Below are 25274 nucleotides of genomic sequence, written 5' to 3'. Positions count from 1 at the left end.
TGTCACTCCTCCATGGGCTAAAGCTAAATGAGCTTCATGAATTACATTTCATTACTTCGAATCTAAAGACGTAACACTGGATTTCGCTGTCGTCTTCTTTAACAAGATATATCAACTTATTTTTCTTCTGAGACCACCATTCACATTATAAACAATTCAGCAACCGAAAGTCCCGTGATTTCTTCTGAGTAATCTCTTAGTAAACTGCTGTCTATCTAAAATGCAGCACAGTGGAAGAAACGTACAAACGGCATGAAACTTGCATCGTGTGTATACTGAGATGAAACTTGCAAATGATTACGATTTCAGCTCCCACGCACATATCATGGGTTATTGCAGTGCTCTTTACAATCTGTATATAAAAGGAGGAAAAACTACCGTTTTGAACAGCGTGAATTGTTCTCGCGGAAGGATTTTTGCATGTGCAGCTTCAGTATGCCTGGTATTCTCATTCGAAAGTGTTTCTGAGTTCAACCGAGGCAGAATCGTTGCATACCAAAATTGCGGATTATCCTTCCGAAAAATCGGTCATCGTATCCAACGTAGCCAAGCAAGAGTCCTGCGAATAAGGAATCGGTGGATGCAGGAGGTAACGACTGACGGACCAGAGCAATTTCAACTGCCTCTTTGCACCACTCCACTGAAGACAAGCATATTATGTGCATGCCATTGATTCAGCGCACTGCCATATCCTCAACCATATCACAACGAATGTAGTTTGTAACACAACAATCGGTGTCTGCACGAACAATTCGACGTCATTTACTGTACGATGGCCTGTCCGCTAGGTGTCAGTTGCTTCGATTACCTTTAACTTCAAACCACAGGCGTTTATGTTTGCAATCGTGCGCTGAACGGCGGAGATGAAGATCCGAATGGCATGACAATGTGTTTTCTGATAAATCACACTTTCACTTTTTCCCATGATGGTTGGATAAGAGTTTGGAGACACTTTGGAGAGAGGCTGCTCGACTGTTGTGCTGTGCATTGTCATACTGGTCCTGCACCAGGTGTGGGATTATGTTGGATTCCATTCCTATACCCCCTACCACTCCCGCACCTTATCTTTTTACTTATCAGCCAACACTATATCTCTGAGGTTTTGCAGCCTGTTCTCTTTCCTTACCTTAAGCAATAAGGGCTTGATTGAGACCATATTTCAACAGGACACTGCGCCACCACATTTTGCAGGTAATGTTCAGGCTTTTTTCTTAGCCCACCATATTGCATTTTTACTCTTACCTGCCATTTCTCCAGATCTATCGACCACAACAGAGGTTATTGACAGACATGGAGGCAATACTCAATACTGATTTTCTCGTCTACTTCACCTCAAAGAAGGCTGTTTTTCAACTCTTCGTGCTCCATTTTGGATAATATTTTCCCCATTATTCACAAACTTATGGTAGATAGTTTCGGTAAAAAAAAAAAAAATCTGAAATGTTTCAGATTTTAAATTACGTCCTGTTACGAAGCGATTAACGATACTAATGCGTAGTTCGAAAGGCTAGTAATAACTTGACGATTCTTGTTCGAACGCTAATTTTGTTTCGACGAATTTGCATCAGTGGTAAATTTGATCTTGATTTGGATACAAAAATTTCATGACGATATCTTTCATTTATATTTAATGAAAGCACCAAAATATATCACAGCAATACACATACATCGCAATGGCGAACCACAGTTACATAATGTTAAAAACACAGAATTTTTTTGGCGCAACAGCGCCCTCTATACTATGAAAAGTTCTAACACACCCCACCTGTGCTCTTTTAAGAGCACATTAAATTTACATATCAATAATATATTTAGATATAATCAAAACCAATATGCACAAATTAATACTGAAAACTACATTGCAAATCAAATACAATACATGAAACAAACATATATATATCACTTTAAACTTCAAAAGGATAGATTAATTGGACGGGTCTTCGATAAAGTCCTTGAGAAGTAAGAATCAAACATGAACGCACATACCCATCCCTACCTTTATAAACTTCTTCTATAATTCCAATAGGCCATAAAAATTTTGATTTCGTGGACCCCTCCAGCAATACAACCTCACCCTTTTTAAGATTCCTTTCAGGAGATGGATTTAGAAAAGAATGCGCAGACCGTAATTCGAGGAGATAATTCTCCTTCCACTTTTTCCAAATTTGTTTCAAAAGATTAGTTTGATACAGTTTTCTCCTAGTCAAAGTCTGCCTGTTCAATGGTTCATTCCTGAAAAGGTCGGCGAAATATACAGGATAAGAAATATTTTCTTGCCCTGGAAACAAGAAATGGGCAGGTGTAAGAGCTTCTGGCTCTTTTATTTCATTATGGACATAAGTAAGAGGTCTATGATTTAAAGCTAACTCAATTTCTGATAGAATAGTCATCATTTCCTCAAAGTTAAGAAGAGCCCTTCCGAGAACCTTTCTCAAAGGATCTTTGATACTTTTCATAAGCCTTTCATAAAAACCACCCCACCAAGGCGCGTGAGGCGCAATATATTGCCAAGTTATGCCGTTTATTGATATGAAATCTTTCAATTTTGAATCTATTATAATTTTTGCAAATTCTTTAAGAATTTCATTAGTGGCTCTAAAGCTCTTAGCATTGTCGGAAATGATAACTTTACAATTTCCTCTCCTAGCTAAAAATCTCCTTAATGACAAAATAAAATTTTTTGTTGACATATTTGTGATTAATTGTATGTGCACAGCTCTAGTAACACTGCATGTAAATAATGTTATGTAAGCCTTTTGAGGCGTATCCTTTCCTGATTTTATTAAAACTGGGCCAGTGAAATCTATGCCAGTTACAGTAAAAGGAGGGTTTTCAGTAATTCTACATTTAGGTAGTTGACTAGTTATTTGTTTAGCTGGTTTCAACTTATACTTTCGACAAATTAGGCAGTTACCTAATACTCTTTTTATAATTTGTCTACCTCGTGGAATCCAAAATCTAGACCTAATTTTGGCTAGCGTAAATGTAACTCCACCATGAAAAATTTTATTATGTTCTCGAATAATAATTAACTCTGTAAATTTAGACTGCTTAGGAAGTAGTATAGGATGAGCTTCCTCCTTTGTAAACGCTCCTTGTTCTAACCTTTCTTTTATGCGCAATACACCATAACTGTCGAGAAATGGGGCTAAATTTGAAAGTGGAGAGTTTTTAGGAATCGATTTACCATTTTTAAGGTTCTGCAATTCTAAGTTGAACTCTATGTTTTGCTCATGTTTTATCCAGTCTATTTCAGCATTTTGAAGTTCTGCTGTGAGGGGACCTGCAATCGTTTGTCGTTTTTGAAGTTTATTAACAAACCGTTTAACTAGTGCAGTTACTCTTAGTACTTTTAACAAACAACTATATTTCTTTAAATCTAAAATAAATATCGAATTTTCTACCAAACAGTTATTTTGCACTGTACTTTCAAATTCTCTTTTTAGCTCTAAGTCTACGTCTGTAGATTTTAAGTTCTCTCTTTCAGTAGGCCAGTATTCAGGTGATTGGCTTAGCCACGGTGGACCGTGCCACCGAAGATGGTTTGTAGCTAAATTTGCTGCAGAAATTCCTCTGGACAAGATATCTGCAGGGTTATCCTTACCAGGGCAATGAGCCCAATTATTGGTATCTGATAAAGATTGAATTTCTTCTATTCTATTTTTTACGAAAGTTTTGTATTTACTAGCTTGTCCCTTAATCCAACATAATGTAATCATCGAGTTGGTCCAAAAATAACTAGAAGTATTAAATTTAAGACATTTACTTACTTGATGGACTAATCTTGCGGACAATAAAGCTCCCATTAATTCCAGTCTTGGTAATGTAAGACTTTTCAGAGGAGCTACACGACTTTTAGAACAAATAAAACTGATACTTATCCTCCCATATTCAGATATAGCTCTTAAATACAATACAGTTCCATAGGCTAAAAGAGATGAATCTGAAAAAGAATGAATTTCAAATGAAATAAATTTACAGTTCAAATTTGAAAAATAACATCTAGGAATCTGAAGATCTAAGTGTTTGATTTCACTGCACCACAACTGCCACTTGTGATCCAGTGACGGTGGAAGTTTATCATCCCAGTCTATGTCATGACTCCACAGTTCCTGTAGAATGCACTTCAGCTTTATGATGAAAGGCCCAAGAAATCCGATAGGATCATAAATACGACCCACTACTCGAAGAATAAACCTTTTCGAAGCAGTTCCGTTCTTGACAAACTTTGATAAATCTTTTACGTTAAAAGATATACTGTCTGCATCTGGATCCCAAACTAGATCCAACACCTTGATTGGTGAGTCAAGTCCCGTACTTGAGCTCTTTTCCTCATCGATGTCGAACTCAGCATCTTTCCACAGCTTACGCAGTTCCGTGGAATTGGTTTTCCATTTTCGTAATATCATGCCACATCTTTTGAGAATTTCTACACTTTCAGTCGTAATTTCCAAAGCCGCTTGCAAGACTTCTTCACCTCCAATCAAATCGTCGACATAAAACCATTCTGACAGTAATTTGCAAGTATCAGGAAATTCTTGTTTACATTTATCAAAATGATATTTCAGAGTTGCAGCTAATAAATATGGACTTGGTTTTAGTCCAAATAAAACTCTACTAAAGTTCATTTCTTGATATGAATTAGAACCGATATCATCAGTCCAGAAGAATCTAGTAAATTTTCTATCACTAGGATCGATCAAAATTTGTAGATACGCTTGCTTTATATCCGCTGTAAAGGCGATTGTATTTTGTCGAAACCTTAAAACCATTTCAAATAGATTTGGATACAAGTTCAGTCCTTTAAATAAACAGTCATTAATTGAAAGTTGTCCTCCTTCATGAGAAGAACCATCAAACACGATTCGAAGTCGACTAGTAGATTTGTCCTCGCGAATGACAGCGTGGTGGGGTAAGTAGAATGACTGCTCAGAATATGACACTTCAGTATCTGACGACGAATTCTCAATGATACCTTCCTTACGATAATCATCAATGACCTTTTTGTAATCCTCATAAAAAGCTGTATCATTTCTAAATCTCCTAACCAGACCATCGAAACGTTTCCGAGCTACTTCTCTATTATTTGCTAATTTCTCCTGCATACCTGGTTTCCACGGCAACTTTACACAATACCTTCCATCTACGAACCCAACAGAATTATTAAATTCATCAAGTATCTCCTGTTCCACTAAAGTCAAACACTCCGCTTCCTTGTTTTCAATACCTAAACTTTCCAGTTCCCAGAAACGCCTGAGTTCAGCTGATACAGTGCTTTGATCACCTAAAACTAAGTTCACAGCAGCCGCTTTACTCATATCACCACAATTTCCCTGCAAGGACCATCCAAGTTCTGTGTTTACAGCTACCAAAGACGTATTTAACCTTTCAAAACCTTTTGTCAACTTCCAATAAAAATCTATACCTATTAACAAGGAAATTTCATTATCATCTGACGCTTGATTATAACCCCACGTTAAAGTTAATCCCTTGGCTTCCATTTCAGCTCTTGTACGCTCATTCGGCAAATTAATCGCCGCCCTCGAAATTTCATCTGTTTCCAACGCCTGTATTACGACTTCATTTCCATCTAAAATATTTCGTAATCTCACTTCAACTCTGCGACATGTTTGCAACCTAGGATCCTTTGCTCCAAATGAATAAATCTTTAATGTTTCTGACCCTAGACATTTTAATCCCAACTTCATAGATACATTTCTTTTAATAAAACTCTTCTCACTACCGTTATCAAACATTGCAATAACTGTACCTGACGATTTACGACCAACAATTTCTGTCCTAACACACTGCAATAAAATCACATTCCTATCATTTACAACTGAATTCGAAACAGTAGACTGAATTTCCAATTCCTTTGGTTTTTCTTCTTCCGGTTTTGAATTAGATTTACACTTGCTAGAATTTTCAAATTTAAAACAAATAGCTTTGGCGTGTCTACCAAAGCAGAATGAACACTGTTTAGCATTACATTTTTTCACAAAACAGTTTGTGTTACAACATAACAGACATCTCCTTTCCTTAATTAATTTATCCCTTTTTTGTTGCACAGTCATGTTCTCACATTCAGTCTTACAGTGACCTTGACCGCAGAATAAACAAACTTCGGAAGTTTTCGCCATAAATTCTGTTACTGACGCGTGTTGATTATTGCGACTCGGATGAAAGTTTCGTTTCTGATTTCGAAAATTGTTTTGTTTGTGTTGGTTAGAATGAAAATTATTATAAGAAGATACATTATTAGAATTAATACGGAATGCCTTTTCTCTTGCACTAATAGCATTGTGTAAAAACTTCATCAATTCCTGTAAATCATGACAATTATTTATATTTTGCTTCGAAAATTCAAGAGTCAATTCTCCTGGCAGATTTTTTAGTATTATGTTAGTCAGTATTGTTGTGTATGTTTCCGATTTGACATTTAATTCCTCTAAACATCTAATTTGAGTTTGGGCTTCAAAATAAAGGTTACGAAGGGCCTGAATGTTAGAAGCATTTTTTACAGGTGCCAGATTTAATAAATTTGACAAGTGAGCATTTATTAAAATGTCTCTTTGGCCAAATGTTTCAGAAATTAATTTAACAGCCTGTTTATAATTCTCTGGAGTAATTGAGAATCCTTTAATGCTAGCTAGAGCTTTACCACCTAATAACGACTTTAAATAGCAAAATTTGTCAACCTCAGTTAAATTAAAATTATTATGCACAGAATTCTCAAACTGATTCCAAAAATCTAAATATTCTGAAGGCTCACCATAGAATCGAGGAAGCGAAAGTTTAGGAAGTTTAGTTCTGTTTCCTAAAGTTTTATTTTCTACGTGAACATTTTCTGGATTTACTGTTTGTTCACCTGACTGATATGGAACTTTTCCAATTGATTTAATTTTGTTTTCCAACTTTACTTTAACTGGTATTATTTTTTCGTTACATTCATCTACTGTGTTAATTTCATCCTTAATTTCTTGTTCTTCTTTCAACAATTCATCAATGTCACTATTTAGTATGTTAATAATTTCAATTTTACTATTCAACTGTTCTAAATATGAATCACATACATCTATATCAATATCTGATTCATTCAAATATATGTTTATTTTTTCTACTAACTTTAAAGTTTGTTCACGATGTGTGTCACGCTTAGTTCGAATCTTTAACAATTTAGCCATTTTCACAGTTTCTAGCAACAAATTTTACCCCTCAAATACTTTAACAATAAATTCTAATTCTAGAATTCTAAGAAAACAAACTGTAATTTTCAACAACAAATCACACTTCAAGCATTAAGAACAAATTATAATTTTAAGAAAGCACAACATTTTCTTACTTGCAAATACTAATGCAAATATTCAGTAAATGCGAAACCTAAAGTTGTAAATTTTTACCAAACAAGATCAACAACATCAAACAACCCTACTACTTCAACAATTACAAAATATTCTATTCAACCAAATTTTCAACAAAACTATTTACTCACCCCACCATTACGATAATTCCCGGCGACAGCACCACATGTTACGAAGCGATTAACGATACTAATGCGTAGTTCGAAAGGCTAGTAATAACTTGACGATTCTTGTTCGAACGCTAATTTTGTTTCGACGAATTTGCATCAGTGGTAAATTTGATCTTGATTTGGATACAAAAATTTCATGACGATATCTTTCATTTATATTTAATGAAAGCACCAAAATATATCACAGCAATACACATACATCGCAATGGCGAACCACAGTTACATAATGTTAAAAACACAGAATTCTTTTGGCGCAACAGCGCCCTCTATACTATGAAAAGTTCTAACACGTCCAAAGGGGCGTTTTTTAACATTTTGTGTGTTACCTTTCTTTATTAAATATCATGTTCCTCGCACTTAAACCATAAGATCCAGTGCAACAGCAATATCGCAAAATAGTTTTAAAACGAGCATATCTTTAGAATTTCCGATACAGAGACTCACGCGCTGGAGATAAAAATGTTTTTTCTGCACAACGTTGCCATTGCTCGCTTTGAAATCCTTGAGTTTGTTAATCAAAAATTCGTCAAAGTTTTAAAAAAATAGGAAATCGATCATAAAACAAATTTCAAATTTCAAATTTGGTCTTCCACATGCTCATATTCGTTGGAGGATTACGTTATTCAAAATTCGATGACTCTATGTACCGTTGTTTTATCACAATACGAGAAATATACATACATTTATGCAGATTTTTCATTCTTTAATTTCTTCAAATATAATGCAGGACTCTAACATTTTGTGGCGACAGTTTGAAAAGTGAACCGACATTTATGAGTCCGACGCAAAATGCCAAAACGAAACTAATAGTCCTTCGGGATTCAAATCCCTTTGGACTATAAAAAAAAAAAAAAAAAAAAAAAAATTCGTCTTATCCAGCACTGATTCGAACTTTAGATAGTTTTTATGAAATCGTGATCTATGCACAGATACTGTAGTTTATTCAGATATGTTTCGTGCAACAAGTCCAACAGAAATCGTGTTACAGCCCAACAATTTAGCAGTGCAAATAGCAGAAATGGTCTGGCTATCCCTTGTCGTGAGCGTCACAAAACTAACTAGCGTAACATGACTTCCCTTGCAACATAAGCGTCATTACCGAAATCATTTTATACGTTGTAGTTTGCTTTTTTGACATTCTACGGAAGACTTAGGAAATGCGCGAAATCTAAGCTATTTATGCTCCCCTTACTTTCAGTATTCTGTATGTTTAATTGTATATTTTATCGTTAATATGTGTACATTGCTTTTACAAAAGTCCTTACCATTGCTTTTACAAAAGTCCTTACCTTTATTTTCTCAGCCATTGCTCGTAAGCATACACTTCCTGTTCCAAAAATATTTTAAACGACACACAGATTCATGTTTTGCCATTTTCAAATTAAAAAAAAATCAGTGTAATAAAAAAAATTATAATACAAATCTGAAAACTTTCAGATTTTACATTACGCTCAGAAGGACGTTTTTTAAAGTTTTCTGTGTTACCTTTATTTATTAAATATCATGTTTCTCGCACTTGAACAACCATAAAATTCAATTCAGCAACAATATCGTAAAATAATTTTAAAATGAGCATATCTTTAGAATTTCCGATACACAGTCTCGCGCGCTGGAGATAAAAATGTTTTTAGTCCAAAGGGATTTGAATCCCGAAGGACTGTTAGTTTCGTTTTGGCATTTTGCGTCGGACGGATAAATGTCGGTTCACTTTTCAAACAGTTGCCACAAAATGTTAGAGTCCTGCATTATATTTGAAGAAATTAAATAATGAAAAATCTGCATAAATGTATGTATATTTCTCGTATTGTGATAAAACAACGGTACATAGAGTCATCGAATTTTGAATAACGTAATCCTCCAACGAATATGATCATGTAGAAGACCAAATTTGAAATTTGAAATTTGTTTTATGATCGATTTCCTATTTTTTAAAACTTTGACGAATTTTTGATTAACAAACTCAAGGATTTCAAAGCGAGCAATGGCAACGTTGTGCAGAAAAAACATTTTTATCTCCAGCGCGTGAGTCTCTGTATCGGAAATTCTAAAGATATTCTCGTTTTAAAACTATTTTGCGATATTGCTGTTGCACTGGATCTTATGGTTTAAGTGCGAGGAACATGATATTTAATAAAGAAAGGTAACACACAAAATGTTAAAAAACGCCCCTTTGGACGTAATTTAAAATCTGAAACATTTCAGATTTTTTTTTTTTTTTTTTTCCGAACAGTGTTGCCATTGCCAAGCTGTTGAGTTTGTTAATCCAAAATCCGTTAAGGTGTTACAAAATATGAAATCAATAATAAAACAAATTCCAAATTCTAAATTAGGCTTTTCAGATACCCATATTCGGAAAATTACGTTATTCGAAATTTGATGGCTCTAGATACCATTGTTTTATCACAATGCGAGAAACAAAAATAATTTTATGCAAATTCTTCATTATTTAAATTTCTCTAAATCTAACACAGGGCGATAATATTTGGTGGCAACAGTTTGAAAAGTGAATCAATAACGCAGAAAGTGAATCGACGAAAAATGCCAAAACGAAATTAATAGCCCTTCTGAGTTAACGCCCCTTTGGGCTAAAAATTACGAAATCTAACTTTTTAAATGTTTTTCTGGTCTGTATACTTATATTTAGAAAACTTTTGTACTGTTTGTATAAAATAAAATACAAAAAGTGTGACTCCCATACCACAAATATTAATCAGATATCAAAATTGCGGATAATATTCACAAATTGAAGGGGGAAAATATTTGTATTTGAAGTAATTAAAAATAAAATATCACTTAAGAGAAACGGATTTCGATTGTTAATAGATAATTCGAGGTTACTATTAACAGTATGAAAAATCAACCTTGAACTATACTAATTTATTTATTAACCGAACATTTTCGTACGATTATTTTTCATAAAATTCGACGTCGATTATCAAGACAAGAGTGGTTCGATGAACTTAATTCTTTATATAGTGATAATGCATCATCCTACAGCAATGTAAAAAACTGGTATAAACTAATTCATTCGCGTCGGCATTCGCTCCAGGACGAAATTTGTGAAGGTTATCCAAAATCAGTTGTTGTGCCAGAAAATATCGCTGTTATGCGTGAACTGATAAAGCAAGATCGTCATGTGACATACCGTGAGATTGAGGTATCTTTGGCCATTATATGGACAAGCATCAATAAGATATTACTTGAATATTTGGCCGTAAAAAAGATTTGTTCGCGTTGGATTCCGCATAATCTGACAAACGCTCAGGAAAAGTCTCGTGTCGATTGGTGCAAGGAAAGGTTAAAAAATGCGTTCAAGGTGCATCAAAGGCTGTGTATAACATCTACACAGATGACGAATCATGGATGTATACGCAGTCGACTGTATGGGTCTTCCAAGACGTGCCCAAATCCAACGAAAGTTGTTCGCAGAGGAAGCACATCGAAGCAAATGTTTACCTGTTTCTTCGGCATTACCAAGTGAATAATTTTAAAAGTCATTTCGTATGTACTTCTTAATAATATTTTGCAACAAATTTTCAATTTTTATTTTATACTATAATACATTAAATAAATTTAGTAAATATATACTCTATAATATATCCATTTCGTAATTTCTAATTGTACTTTCATATACTATAATCTTCAACTAAAATAAAATTGAACAGTTGTGGCGAAATTCTATACCATTATTACACATTATTATAGTAATGTACAGAATACAAGATCTTAGATATTTCTATTTTGCTTCCTTCTACGAAGTAAAGGAAGTATTGTAATTGCGAAAAATTTCGGGTATCATATTTCAACGAAAATATGCCTTTTGACCGCTATCGAATGCAATTTAACGAAACTTTTGAGTGATATCTGTACGTAAGAAGAGAATGAAGGACTCATTTTCCCAAAACGGGTTATAAAATGGATTCAGAAGTATATTTTTGTGACGTGTTTTTACGTGCATACGTACATATGTATGTATCTCACATAACTCAAAAACGAGTAGCCTCAGCACATTGAGATTTTGTATATAGGACTGATACAACATGTTTTTGTGCATCTCCCTTTTTGGTTGTAACTGGCCGTACCAAAAGTATATATATACCCGCTCTTACTCGACTCGGTTAGCTCAGTTTTTTTATTTTTGTATGTTGGTAAATTGTGCATTTTTTGCTTTAAAAGTGATTGAAATCTGTTGTTCTTATATTCCGGTTAAGGTTTTTATGCATTTAGTTAATCTGCATGCAATAGCTGTAGATTTATCAAAAATTTAAAACTTTAAGTGGCAAGTTAAGCCTAACGAACTGCCATTTGTTTACGTTTGGAACTCAGTAGAATAGTGAATTAAGTCAGTTTCTGCATCTCCAGTGTCTTTTTGCCGAGTGAAACCAAAAGTAAACTTTTAGTTTGCTCACCGAAAACTCTGCATTCTTGCCCGCGGGTCGAATTGCCTGTTTTTGCGTAGAAACTCTAATTTTATTTGTAAAAAGTATTTTTTTTAAAATTGTTTGAACTGGATTTGATGTCTTATGTTTTTCTACATTTTTCGATTTTTAATGAAGATATTTTGCGTTTTCGTGTATTTTTGCCTTGCTGTGAAGTGAGAACTGAATTAATTGAATGAGAAATAATATCTCAAATTAAATTCAAGGAAACAAGTCTTAATGAAATGCAGCAAAAAATGTGTATAATTTAATAGACCGTACAAGGAAGTTGTGTGGTGTTGTTCACATCAGATTTTTTAACTTTTCAAATGGTAATATTCAGTTTGAACATTCTGATATTTCTTGTTTCATTTTATGTATCTTGCCCCCCCCCTAAAAAAAAGAACGGAAGAAAAAAACAAACGTTTTTTTTAACGTAAAATTTAAAAAAAAAAATTGTGCACAAAAGTGCAACCCTAAGTAAATAATTTATTATTTTTTTCATCATAAGTTTTAATTTAGGCTAAAATTACTAAAATTAAATTTTAATTCAGTGACCTCAAACCCGAAGCCCGCGAATACATTTTATTATGTATTTGTTGCAAATGCGGTGCTTATAGTTTTAGAGACAGTAAATTTACTGAATTAGTAAATCAGTCAGTAAATTTAGCAGCCAGCAGGGTTTCAGCATTCTGATAGGCTTCATTCTGACTTTTCCCGGTTTAGATTGAAAGTTAAATTATTTATTCAGCCAGAAAATAAATATAAATTGGAATTTTTTTTGTGTTATTATTATTATTGCTTATGTATGTTCTGATTAACATTTAGTAAGTAAAATTTAAAATTTAGGTTTTTTGTTTAAAATGTTTTTAAATTTTGTTGAAAAAATTGTTTTGGATAGTCAGCTGCTTTCATATTTTGCATGCAATTTGAGTTTTAAATCACTGTTCTAATTGAAATTTCTAAAATTTCGGATAACAAGAAATGAACAAAAAGGTGTTCACACATTTTTGTAAAGATTTTGATTTTCTCCATGAATTTTTTGTAAATACAAACGTGACTGGCATCAAATTGGAATAAGGGTTTAATTATCGTCTGCGGCAATAAAAATATTCTTTTTCTTTAAAATGGCGCTGAAAAATAAACAAGGGATCGAAGACTATATTTTTGCGCTGTCCAAAAAGAAATACTCTTACTAAAAAAAGATGCGAAAAGCATGCATGACTTTTATATTTCTACACGTAAAATAAGTGACAGAATTAATAAGAAAGGAAAGAAACGTCAAAGTTTACATCTGACTGGGAAAAAGGTAAAAAATGCATACCCAACAAAGGTACGTACAGTTCTCATTAAATCAAAAGTCGTATCTCATACTTTAAATGAAAATCCATACCCCAAAGAGCTGCTGCAAAATCTTTAAACATCTCTGTAGGAACTATGAACAAAATTATAAAAATTTAAAGCTAATCAAAACAAAACAAAACAAAAACACGATGTTCATCGCCTAACGCCGAAACATGTTTCGCAGCGTAAGACTATATACAAATTGCTGTATGAAAATTATTTGGCAGTTGAAAAATGGAAATATATAGTTACAGTTGATGAGGCTTGGATATACTTATCTGATTGCAATAGAAAAAGATTCACCACCGAAAAAGAGGAGAAAAATACTTATGTTGGTTCAGAGAAAACAAGGAAATCTTTTAAAAGTTTTATGGTTAGTACTGGATTTTCTTATAACGAAAGACTTAAAATAAGGAAAGTAGAAAAAAATGTCAAAATTAATTCAGATTACTATAAGAAATATATTTCAACACCTATTTTTAAAGAAGAAATTCCATCTCTTTATCCAAAGAATCTTCACTGTGTTAAGTTTCATCAAGATAAGACTCCCCAGCCATACCTCTAAATCTACTGGTCTACTGAAATCTACTGAATCTACTGAAAAAAATGTGAAATGAAACCAGAATTGAAGCTACTCTCTTTAAATACATCCCGTGCCCACCAGCGGCCTAGCGGTAAAGTCGCTGAACACTGGTAGTTCGGTCCGAGGTTCGAATCCCGCGAACGGGCTGGCTGCATGGGTGTTTTCGTGGTTTTCCCCATGTGTAACGTGTATACGAGCCAGTTTCTCTTAGAAAGTCCTCCACGAAAGGCATCCCTCCCCTTTGGCAGATAGCCCTAGTGTGCTTTGCCGTAATTAAATACACCACTAACACCTTAAATGCATCCCACCCAAGTCCCCTGATGTATCGCCTATGGATTAAAGTGCATTTGGACTTGTAAAACAATCTCTTTATAAGCAGCATCCCAAAACATTGGATGGACTCTGGAAGATTGTGAAGGAGTAGTGGAATAAAACTAACCTTGATGTTTTAAGAAAAGGACTTTTATCTTGGAAATCAAGATGTAATACGACAGTTCAACAAAAGGGCTATCAGACTGAAGATATTAGAAAATAAAATTCTAAGGTTAATATATATATATCTTTGCAAAAATGTGTGAATAAAATTGTATGTAATGATTAATTTGCTCAGGAACTGAATTTATTGTATCGACCTTAATAATGCTCTAAGGAATAAGGTAAAATATCTATTGTAATATGGACTGTTTGATTTATTGAACTTTAATTATGGCTTAAAATTTGGCATTATCATGTTGAGAATAAATTGAGATATTATGATAATTTTTTTAATTTTATTATCATGGACATTGCACAGTTGTTTAGATGTCTCCGGACATTACATTCTTATTTTATCTATTACACCTTTTTACTACCGCTGCAAAACTATTAGGTTTTTGGAGCAGGAAATCAGCTGTGTTTCCACCGCAGCGCAAGTCACGGAACTTCCAACTGCAATCGAATATATTAACCACTTAAACCACAACAGCACACATGGAGGAATGCGATAGTACCTCGAAAGTTTTTAAATTTTAAATTATTTTTTAGTTGACTTTTAATTTTATTCAACAATAAAGATCAAGTTTGACGATTTTATGACAGCAGATATTACTTTAAGAAAAATTTAAAAACATTTCTATGTTTGTGTGTGTTTTTTTTTTACTAATACCTCGTGTCATTGTTTTCATAAATGTATATTTCGTGTCCAGGCAACATATAAATTGATGACATCTCATTTGCGGAAAATATGTATTGCAAACTTTGGGCAGAAGGGATTCAGTCAACAAAGTGAATAGCTGCGTACTGGATAGTTAATTTTTTTTTTTTTTTTATGTTGCTAAAAAGTGCAAATGCTCCATCTATAACAGAACAATATAACAGCGAGTCTTCTCCCGCAGTCTCTGGTAATGTTTAAAATAAATTATTTTAAAGATGCTATTTTATGTTGTTGTACTTTTATTTATAGATTAGGTTAACCCAGAGCCGGTTTAGGCGAACCTATGAGAACGCCTATGAGAAGCAAAGAAAAGTGAATAATTATATTTTTCGGTTTTGTAATTTTTGCAAAATATTTTTCATTAATTTCAATAATATTATGCGAATATTATAAGCATATATATATATATATATATATATATTGATTTTGATTTTAGTCTAGATTTAAGATGTTTCGGTATAGTTTAACATATTTTAACACCTTAATGTGTCATTTTGTGCGGACGCGTCGGGAAATTGGAACAGAGAATTGAGACTATTAAAATTTCCAAGACACTTTGTCTAAATTTTTAAAAAAATTTTGTAGCGAAAAAGTTTCAATTATCTGTTTCGGCGAAACGCGTAATGGGGTTAGCTTGATTCGACGTTCAAATAAATTAAATTTCCCTTGAAAAGCCAGTTTAAGCCAGTTTGAAAAGCCAGTTTAGTCGAGTTGGGCTAATTATTTTACTTATTTTGCAGCATATTGCGCAAGATGTTTTCTAGACCAAAATTAGTTTTTCAAAATTGTAATTACTATCTTGCTTGATATATATATATATATATATATATATATAATATTTATATTTAACTCATGTAAACTCGTTGTTGTTGTTTCTTATGCTCCATAGAGGTAGGAAGTAAGATGGAGTGGTCCTAACCGGTTTCCCCCATACCCTGCTTTGAAGCACTGGCGATCCCTTCGTGGTGACCAAAACATTGGGTTATTTACCATTAAGTTCAATGGGTTTGAACACGATCGGATGTAAATATTTTGTAATTACGTCGTAAATATACACATAAATGTATATTATTTTCTTTTTCTAAAATACTTCAGAATCCTAAGTATATGAAAAGAATACATTTTTAAACAACATTTCATTCTGAACGGAATTAAATGCTATACTTTTCACAGAACAATTTGTTCAGAACGGTTTAATTTGAATGAAATATTTTCACAAGTTTTCGTTAATTATATTAGAAAATTTTTTTTTAAGTAATTCGATTTTATTCAGTTAAGGATTACAAAAATTAAGATCAAAGTTTGTTGTATTATTAATATTAAAATTATGCATTATTTCTTTTCTGTTTATAGAGCTCTTCCTAAAATACCTTCTCAAATATGACATGATTTTTTAACTTCTGAGCTTTTAGCTTTTAAATCGAAGCTTTTAGCTTTTAGCTTTCAAACCGAAAACTATAAGTGAATTTATAATTAATGCTCTATTCGGTCCATTTCAAATTAGAGTTTAATAGCGATATACTTTAAATGGTACTTAACTTTCTCTGAATATTTCTGAAAGGGAATAAAATAATGATTTTTTTTAAATATTATTTAAAAGTTGTAACTAAGTTATTATAAAATGTAAGGGGAATACTTTTAATTATACTTATCAGATTCGAATTCGCAAATGTATCCGAAATTCACAGATTTATCCGTCTTCTGTTCCACACATTTGTGTAAAACTGTACATAATTTTGCACAAATGTGTGGTTACAAATCAAGGAAAAGTTAACTTATTCACATATCTGTGTGTATATTCATTAATTTTGACGAGGATTAGAGCATTTGGGGGTAATTTTATTTTTAATTAACGCAAATAAGTAATTAACCCAAATAAGTAAAACGTGTAAGCCCAAAGTGATTATTTTTCAGATTTATAAAAATAAAATGATGAGTTTAAAATGAGCAACAGTAAAACCTCTCCTCTAAAAATTCTTTTTTAAAGTACATGTTACAATAATATATGGATGTGAAAAAAATTAATTTTATTTAACACATTTTGGCGTTTGGAATATAAAATAAAAGTAGCGAATACTCTATCAAGGGTATCGGAAGACGTATACAATTTTAAAGGTACCGTAAGGTATTTTTCATTCTTTAAGCATAACAATTTTGCTAAAATTTATATTTTTGTAGTTCAGCAGCTTAGAATTTTATAAAACAAATTCATAATCAAAATCGCTGTTGTTAGTTATCGAAAAACAACCAAGATGTGATTTTTGCGTAAATGTCACTAAACTATACAAACTGCTATTATCCATCACACTATGAATGTTTCTTTTATGAATGTTTTATGCCGAAGTGTCCCGTTTTTCGATTTGTATGGAAATGTCGTCTGTCGAAGCTGTCAAGCGAGCTTCTGAATGTAAACAAAAACACCACATCTGGTGACCGAAGCTTCGGAGCAGTGTTTCACTAGTAGTGCCGGTTTGGCCACTCCTTCCTTTCTTACCTCCATGTTATGCTCAGTTGTCTGACGCAATCAGCCCAAGCCCACGAAATACCTCGTGGCAAGGAGCGCTAGATTACGCCTACCGTTGGCAACAGCCTTGAGCACCATTCACGTAACACGTGATTTTAGCTCAGTCACGTGATTTTAGCACACGTGCGATTTAGCTCAGTTCCGCCAAAGAATCTCTATTCTTTGGTTCCGCCTCCAATTTTGATGGAGAGCACTCCGGTGGTGACGGTCCGAAAGTCTCCCATGGCACTCCGCTTCCACCTATTTAGAGTGTCGCCATGCCGCACCGACACTATACATTGCAAGCATCCATGCCGTCTCCGGGATTCGAACCAGGGCCCTTCGGCATAGTAGTCAGCAACGCTAACCACTATACCGTTTATTAACTCGTAAAACCAAAAAACAGCCTTATCTGTGTTTTACTGTTAATTGAGATTTTTGGAATGCTTATGATGATCTTATTTTTTTTTTTTTTAAATATTTTAGTATAACAATATAAATACGTAAAGACTATGTATAGGGTCGCCTAAATGTTCTTTGCCTAGGGACACCAGGTATTCTAGCAGAAGCTCTGCTGAAATTAGTAACTTTCTTAACCACTTAGCTTAAAACTGACGAAGAACCAAGGCGTTTTGTTTACGAAGTACCTTTGCAGTGAAATGCAATTACCTCCACATAATCGTTAATAAAAAGAAACAACACTCGCTAAAGAAAGATGAAAACAAAAGACATTAGAGCTAAAGAACGGAGTTCGATAAGAGATCCGCTGAAGACAAGAGTAGTAACTGTCTGCGGTTTACCACAATGAAAGGAGCGATTAGCCGTCCATTGATGTGTAAGACGTAAAACGGTGCCCATCAAAAACACCGTGGCACAAACGCTCTAATCACGTCCGCTGCAGCCACACCACCGCACAAACATCGTAGTCGAAAATATCGCGGAGAGAACAACAAAAGGCGAAAACATCGTGGGAGAAAAGAAAGCAAAGCGAAAACATCGTGAGATAAAATACTGTAGTCGAAAATAAAGCGGTTCAGAAACATCGGTTTTTAAAAGAACATGGTAAAAAATATCATGGTAAAAATAAAGCATCTGCAAATCATCGCGTAACGATACATCGCAGACAGGTGTTTTTCAGGCATTAAAAGTTGTAAATGTATATTCGCATAATGATTTGTGGACATTGGAAGGAAGGAGCTATATATTTACCTGTGTATGTTTTATATTTATGAAATAACTGAAAAAATTTTGGTAAAAAGGCAAGAAGGAAAATTAAGCATTCAAAAATTAATAGAAAATCAATGCTATGCATAACAGTTAAAGGAATTTTAAACTTATGTAATTAAATATTAAAGGTCATTATTCAATTAATCTTCGTTCGTTATAAAGCCGTATTGGTTCATAAAAAATGTTGTCTAAAAAAGATTAGAAAAGGGAGGAGAGTGACTGTCTGAGGTTACCTATATATAAAAATTGTCTAATGAACTATCAAATTGCAACACAACTTTCTTTCACTTTGTTATCTGATATTTTTTGTTAGACTATATTTGTCATAGAAAACTCCAATGCAACTTTATAAAAGAGATTAGTTAAACAATGATTTTTAACTGTTAAAAACATAACTTTATAATTCTATTAACTGTTGAGCTTAGCATTAATTTTCTACTTATTTTCAGTTTCTGAATGCTTAACTTTCCTTCTAGCTTTTTTACCAAAAATTTATTAGTTAATTTAAAAATATAAATGCATTCCTCATTACTTCGAGCGCTCACAAATCATTACATTGTAGAAACATTAGATGATTTTTTTTCGAAGCCAGAGAGATGAAAAATGAGCAGTCGCCTTCGCCGAAACTCGAACTACGGACCTCTGGAATACCGGGCCCAGCTGCAGATCTACCAGGAAGGCACGCTAAAAAGGCAGGAGAAATACCTTATATACGCCCCCTTTTAAGGGGCGACTGGGGTTTTTAGAGGACCCAATCGCCAAATCTTGGGTGTGGAAAAACCTCATCAAACACCCTTTTTTAGTTCGGGCGCCACTGTAGAGAACATAAGGTGATTTTTTTCGAAGCCAGAGAGATGAAAAATGAGCAATCGTCTTCGCCGGGAATCGAACCACGGACCTCTGGGATACCGGCCCAGAGTGCAGAACCAATACACCACGAAGGCACGCTAGGAAGGCGGGAGAAATACCTTATAACATGAATAAACATTTGCAACTTTTAAAGCCTAAAAGCATGTCTGCGATGTTATCATCATGCAATGATTTGTAGGTGCTTTATATTTTGCCACGATATTTTCTCCGTCGATGTTTTAATACTGCGATGCTTTTGAATCGGTTTATTTTCGATGACGATATTTTACCCCACGATGTTTTAGAGCTATGTTTTCTCTTTGCTTTCTTTTTTCCCACGATGTTTTAGAGGTCCAATGTTTTCGCTTTGTTTTCTTCCCCCCCCCACGATGTTTTTGTCTTGCGTTGATTTCTCCGCGATGTTTTCGTCTGTACTCTTTTCTCCTGCAACACTAAAACTGTTCCAAGTTGTTAAACTAGACTCGAATTTGAAAATTATGATTTAATTTTCTTATCCAAATTTATGCTACTTATATGTTTTAACGTTTTCAAATTTTTAGTAAATTTTTCTTTGAAGTGTTAGACAGAAATCTGAAGTTTTTAGATTACAAATTATTTTTTTATTTCATAAATAGTTTAAAATAAGTAATAATAATATAGTTTAAAATAAGATAATCGAGATTAGATGAGTCATTTTATTAATACGTGCTGCCAAACCCTTTCCGGAAGGAACTCGAAAAAATATATTCGCCGACTTTTAAGGTGCTACGGCGAACTCTGGACAATGCCCTCGACGATGACCTCTGATCGGCTGAATGAACGGTGAATTCGGCCATTCCGGATAGATGCTTGAGAAGCAAGGATCAAGCCAATAGAGGGGGAGGGGATTGCGGACATTGTCTGCGCTATGAAAATGATTTTAATCATTAGAAGAGTAAAGTAAAGCTTTTTAATTTTTACAAACATTGCACGAAATGTTTTCACCCCTTCCATTATGTCTTGGTATATTCTAAAAGCTTACATATTTTTAATTAACCAATTTCCAAATGGCGAGCCGCCGAGACGATATAGGGTTAGGGAAGCCTGGTTGCGATATCGAAGGGGCTGGGTTCGAATTCCGAAGAAGGCATGGTTGTAAATGTCCCTCCCTTCCTAGGAGGCGATGGTGGCCCACCTATTAGGTGTCTCCATAATAATGAGACCACCACATCTGGCCTTGTATAAATTAATGGACTGGGTTACACTAGAACTGTTCACAATCTGCCATTGGAAAAATAAAAATTCCAAATGGCAACAGTATACATCTCACATATCATTATACACACATATACATGCACAATTTTTTATTTATTAGGTATCAAGTTCATTTATCACTATTGTAAAATTTTGTCTCATCTTGTTTTTGACCCTTTGATCTTACTGAATTCGAGGCTATTAAAGATCTCGTAAGTGATATATTCCTTTATTTGAAATCGAGTGGAATCTCAGATCATTAATATTATAAGATATTTCTCCCGCCTTCTTAGCATGCCTTAGTGGTGTAATGGCCAGCTTACTCGGGGCGTATTCGAGAGTTCCATGGCTCGAGTACCGGCGAAGGCATTGCTCATTTTTCCTCTCTCCTGCTTTCAAAAGTTACCTGATGTCTGTATAATATATTTATGAAATAATTATTTGCTTAATTTATTTAATTAATTGAATAAATTACGTGGATTTCTGCATTTAAATTTTGATCCCATATTTTTGTAAATTTTAATCTTGATCCCCTTTTTCTCAAATTAAGCCCCAGAGAAACAGTATTATAAATTAATTATTTATATGTTATAAATTTACATGAAAGAGAAGAAAATTTCTACTTTTTATTACACTAAAAAATTATTGTATTTTAATTTAAGCGACTTAATAACCTATAACTTTTAATTAAAACATTTAAAATTAAATGCGAATAGGAATTAAACGATTTCTAAATATAAAACTTAAGTTATTTTAAGGTCTTCAAGTATTCATCTATAATACCATATTTATTCAGTTCTATGTGTACCATTTTTCGCATATAATGTAGGGTGCTTGCTTCTAAGAACGCATAATGCGAGGTGCTTTTAAGACATATAATGTGAGGTGCTTTTAAGACATATAATGTGAGGTGCTATTAAAAATATGAGTAGCATACATAACACATGTAATGTGAGGTGCTTCTAAGAATTAACGGTGTTTGAGAATGTAATTCTCCGAGTAACTAATTATTCTAAATTAATTTATTTTCCCAAATATTATTTTTAATAAATATATTGTTGTTGTTAATAAATCGAAGTTGATTATTAAAGTAATATATGCTAAATATTTTTGAACATATAGTAAATATTTTTTAAATAATTTACTAAAGCATATAGAATACTATTCTTAACATGTAGACTTTGATTCTAAAAATGTAACTTAATTCTAAATGTGCAATATAAATGAAACATGTAATTTTTCATTTACAGAAGGAAACATGCTTAGAATTAAATAGAATTAAAATCTTTAATTGTCCATCGGAGGTCTAAAATTAAAGGGTTGCTTCTTAGAACGATGATGTCTTAGAATCGAAGAAATGTGGTAATTTTTTTAATTATACCTTTTACTCTTAAAAATCAATTAATTAATGAAAGCTAAATTATGCCGATTAATTAATAAGCACTAAAATTCCTTTAGATTACTGAGAAAAATTACTGAAACTAACGATATTAATACACAAACACAAAAGGAATAAAAATGAAAAATTTACCTTTCCAGACCCTCTTTTAGCGCCTCAGAACAGCGATCCTCAACAGCACCAATAGATTTTAGATTTACTTTTCAGGTGTATTTAAAAGTCTCCAAAGTTTGCTAACAACAAACAGCACACCAGTGTCAGCAGAAATTTCTCTCCTGTTTTCTTGAAGCAGTCATATCCGCTTCCTATTTCTTCTGAGCCTTGTTAGCAGTCATAATTTCGAGGGAACCACGTGACGGATCCAATTTTATAACCTGCGCCGAGGAGAATGCGGGTCACGTTCCGTATTCGACCACAATTCGGCGCTGAGCTTCCTTAACGAACTCTTGACCTCTTCTGTCGCCATTGAACTTGAAACTGCGAAAAAAAGAACTTCCCCCTTCATTCTCGTATTTGCTTGTTCCTTATTAAATTGAAATAATCGTGTTTCATAGCGCTTTCCTTTTAGTGAAATGAGAAAGGCCTACAAACGGAAACTTAGAAGGATGTCTTGTCTTGAATCCTTCCTCGCTGCGGACATTTCTAATGAGCATAATTTAGGTAACTGTGATATTTTTAAGGGTTAATGAGAATAAGAGAGTTCTGACATGGAAAGTACGATAGGTACCATAATTTATATATAAGAATGAATTCGTTACAGCATTGGAATAGAAATGATATCGATGCTATAGTACAGCGTGTTTCAAAAAAACGTAACATATATTTATTAAACTGTACGACATACGAATATGAAACTTTGCACACATGTACGAACTTCTCAAGTTCAGATTACAGATGCTTAATATGTCCTCCATGAGGACACGAACAATATCACATCGATACTCAAATTTCTTCTGTACTCGGCCAAGCATTTCCGTCGTCACTGATGTTATGACAGTACGGATCCGGCTCTTCACCTCTTCCAGGTTCTGTGGGAGTGGTGATACATAAACGTGGTCTTTAAGGAAGAGGTCACAGAGTGTCAAACTCGAGAACACAAAATAATTTCTGCTACGGAGTAGCCATTTTAAACATGTGACGGTTACTACGCAAAACAGAAGACAACTGACATCTAGCGGCTATTAATATAAACTAGACTATAAAACGCCAATAGCCGAGCCGAGGGGAAGTGATCGATAGTTTGGACAAAATAACACTTTGTAATACGTATATTCTTTTTGAAACACGGTGTATAAGAGGATTCGAGCATTAAACTAAGATATCGTAACTTATTTCCAAGGTACAATAACTTATCGAAACAATGAAACTACGATGACTCATTCATTATACAATTTATTACTTTTTTAGCCCAGTAGGGCTATTTTTCTCGAAATGGCATTTTGCGTCGAATCACTACAAACGGCTGTATCACTTTTCAAACTGTTGCCACCAAATGATATCGCCCTGTATTATACTTAAAGAAATTAAATAACGAGATACTGCGTAAATGTATGTATGGTTCTCGCAATTTGAGAAAACAATGATACCTAGAGCCATCGAATTTTGAATAACGTAGTCCTCCAAGCGAATAAGGGCATGTGGAAGCCCGAATCTTAAATTTCGAATTTGTTTTATTATCTGTTTCTTAATTTTTAAACTTTAACAAATTTTTGATTAAGACAACGATCTCAAAGCGAGCAATGGCAACACACTGTGAAGAATAAAATATTTTTATCTCCAACGCGCGATACTGTCTATCGGAAATTCTGAAGATATGCTCTTTTTAAATATTTTTAGCACAAAGGAGCGTTAGCCCAAATTGAGCGTAATATAAAACCTGAAAGCTTTCAGAATTTTTTAGCAATTTTTATCTTATTTTATTTTTTTTTTTTAGGATGTATTAGAGCTGTGAATGACACAGTGGCGTAAATTGAGATGTGAGACTGAGCAGTAAGAAGTAAAAGATTGTGGAATTTAACATGTCAGTCACTAAGGTATCTGCTTTTCGTTTGCCGTGGTGCGAAGTTTTATTTTGGTGCTTTTTAATGGAGTATAATAACAATAAAAAAATCGATTTACTTTGTATGTAAGTTCTAATATACGCAAGAATTATATATAAAATTGTTCATTCATTCTTAAAATTTCAGTAACGCACCGGTTAAGAGCGCTGATCTACCACTATGTCCAAAATGCGAATTAACTTTTGACTTCGATTCTAGAAATGTTACTAATAATAAGTAAAATAGTTATTTTATCAGGGGAAATAGGGTGCAAAAACTACAGGAAGACCACAAGTTGAATCGCAAAAGTTTCATGATCTCAAATTTACATTAACAATTTCACAAAAATTTTGATTTATCCTGACAGTTAAAACAAAACAATCTCAGTCGGCATACTATTGATTAAATGTATTTAAATTTATATCATTAAATTATATTAGAAATGTGTAATGATAGTTTAATGCTTTTATTGTTTTTAAATCTCTCAATTTGTTAACCAGTTACAAAATGATTCAGTTTAAAAGGTAATTTAAAGACTTTGTGTTTTGCTGAATGGCAACATTCTGAGATTGGGTAGGCGCGAGAGCTTCTGAAACATACAGTAAAGGTCTTACGTTTAACGCAGGTATAACACTTGTAAGATTTTCACTAATGTAACTCTCGGTTACTGTAGAAAGTGACGAATCTTAAGAACTAGTTAGAGAATAATTGTTTAAGTTCGTGTGACAAGAAACAACAAGATGGAAGGGTAACTAACCCTTTATTATTCCAATAAGATTTAACAAAACTCCGTCTTGGAGTGTACAATCAACGCCGACACTTGGGCTTGAACTTAAAAGACTAAAAATTAAACTAAAACTAAGATTAACTACAGAAATATAGCCGAAGCTATCAAGATTCAAATCGAGTTGGCCCCTTAACTTTATTTGACTACGAAGCTTATCAAGGGCCTGAGT

The 25274-nt window shown here is 33.5% G+C and overlaps 1 protein-coding gene across 1 annotated transcript in view; it reads right to left on the bottom strand.

Annotated features, from left to right (window-relative positions):
• The window catches only part of LOC118200551 (uncharacterized), a 46774-nt gene extending 24017 nt beyond the window's left edge, over positions 1 to 22757 (bottom strand). The window contains exon 1 of the mRNA XM_035372513.2: positions 22412 to 22757. The gene's annotated coding sequence lies outside the window, so the exon portion shown is untranslated. The remainder of the gene's footprint in view (positions 1 to 22411) is intronic.
• Between the last annotated feature and the right edge of the window lie 2517 nt (positions 22758 to 25274).

Source organism: Stegodyphus dumicola, chromosome 2, assembly GCF_044657685.1.
Source record: "Stegodyphus dumicola isolate Sdum_Otavi_A_Nest chromosome 2, ASM4465768v1".
In the NCBI taxonomy this organism is placed as follows: Eukaryota; Metazoa; Arthropoda; class Arachnida; order Araneae; family Eresidae; genus Stegodyphus; species Stegodyphus dumicola.
Note: the sequence above shows the minus strand (reverse complement) of the source record. Positions and strands in the feature narration are given on the sequence as shown.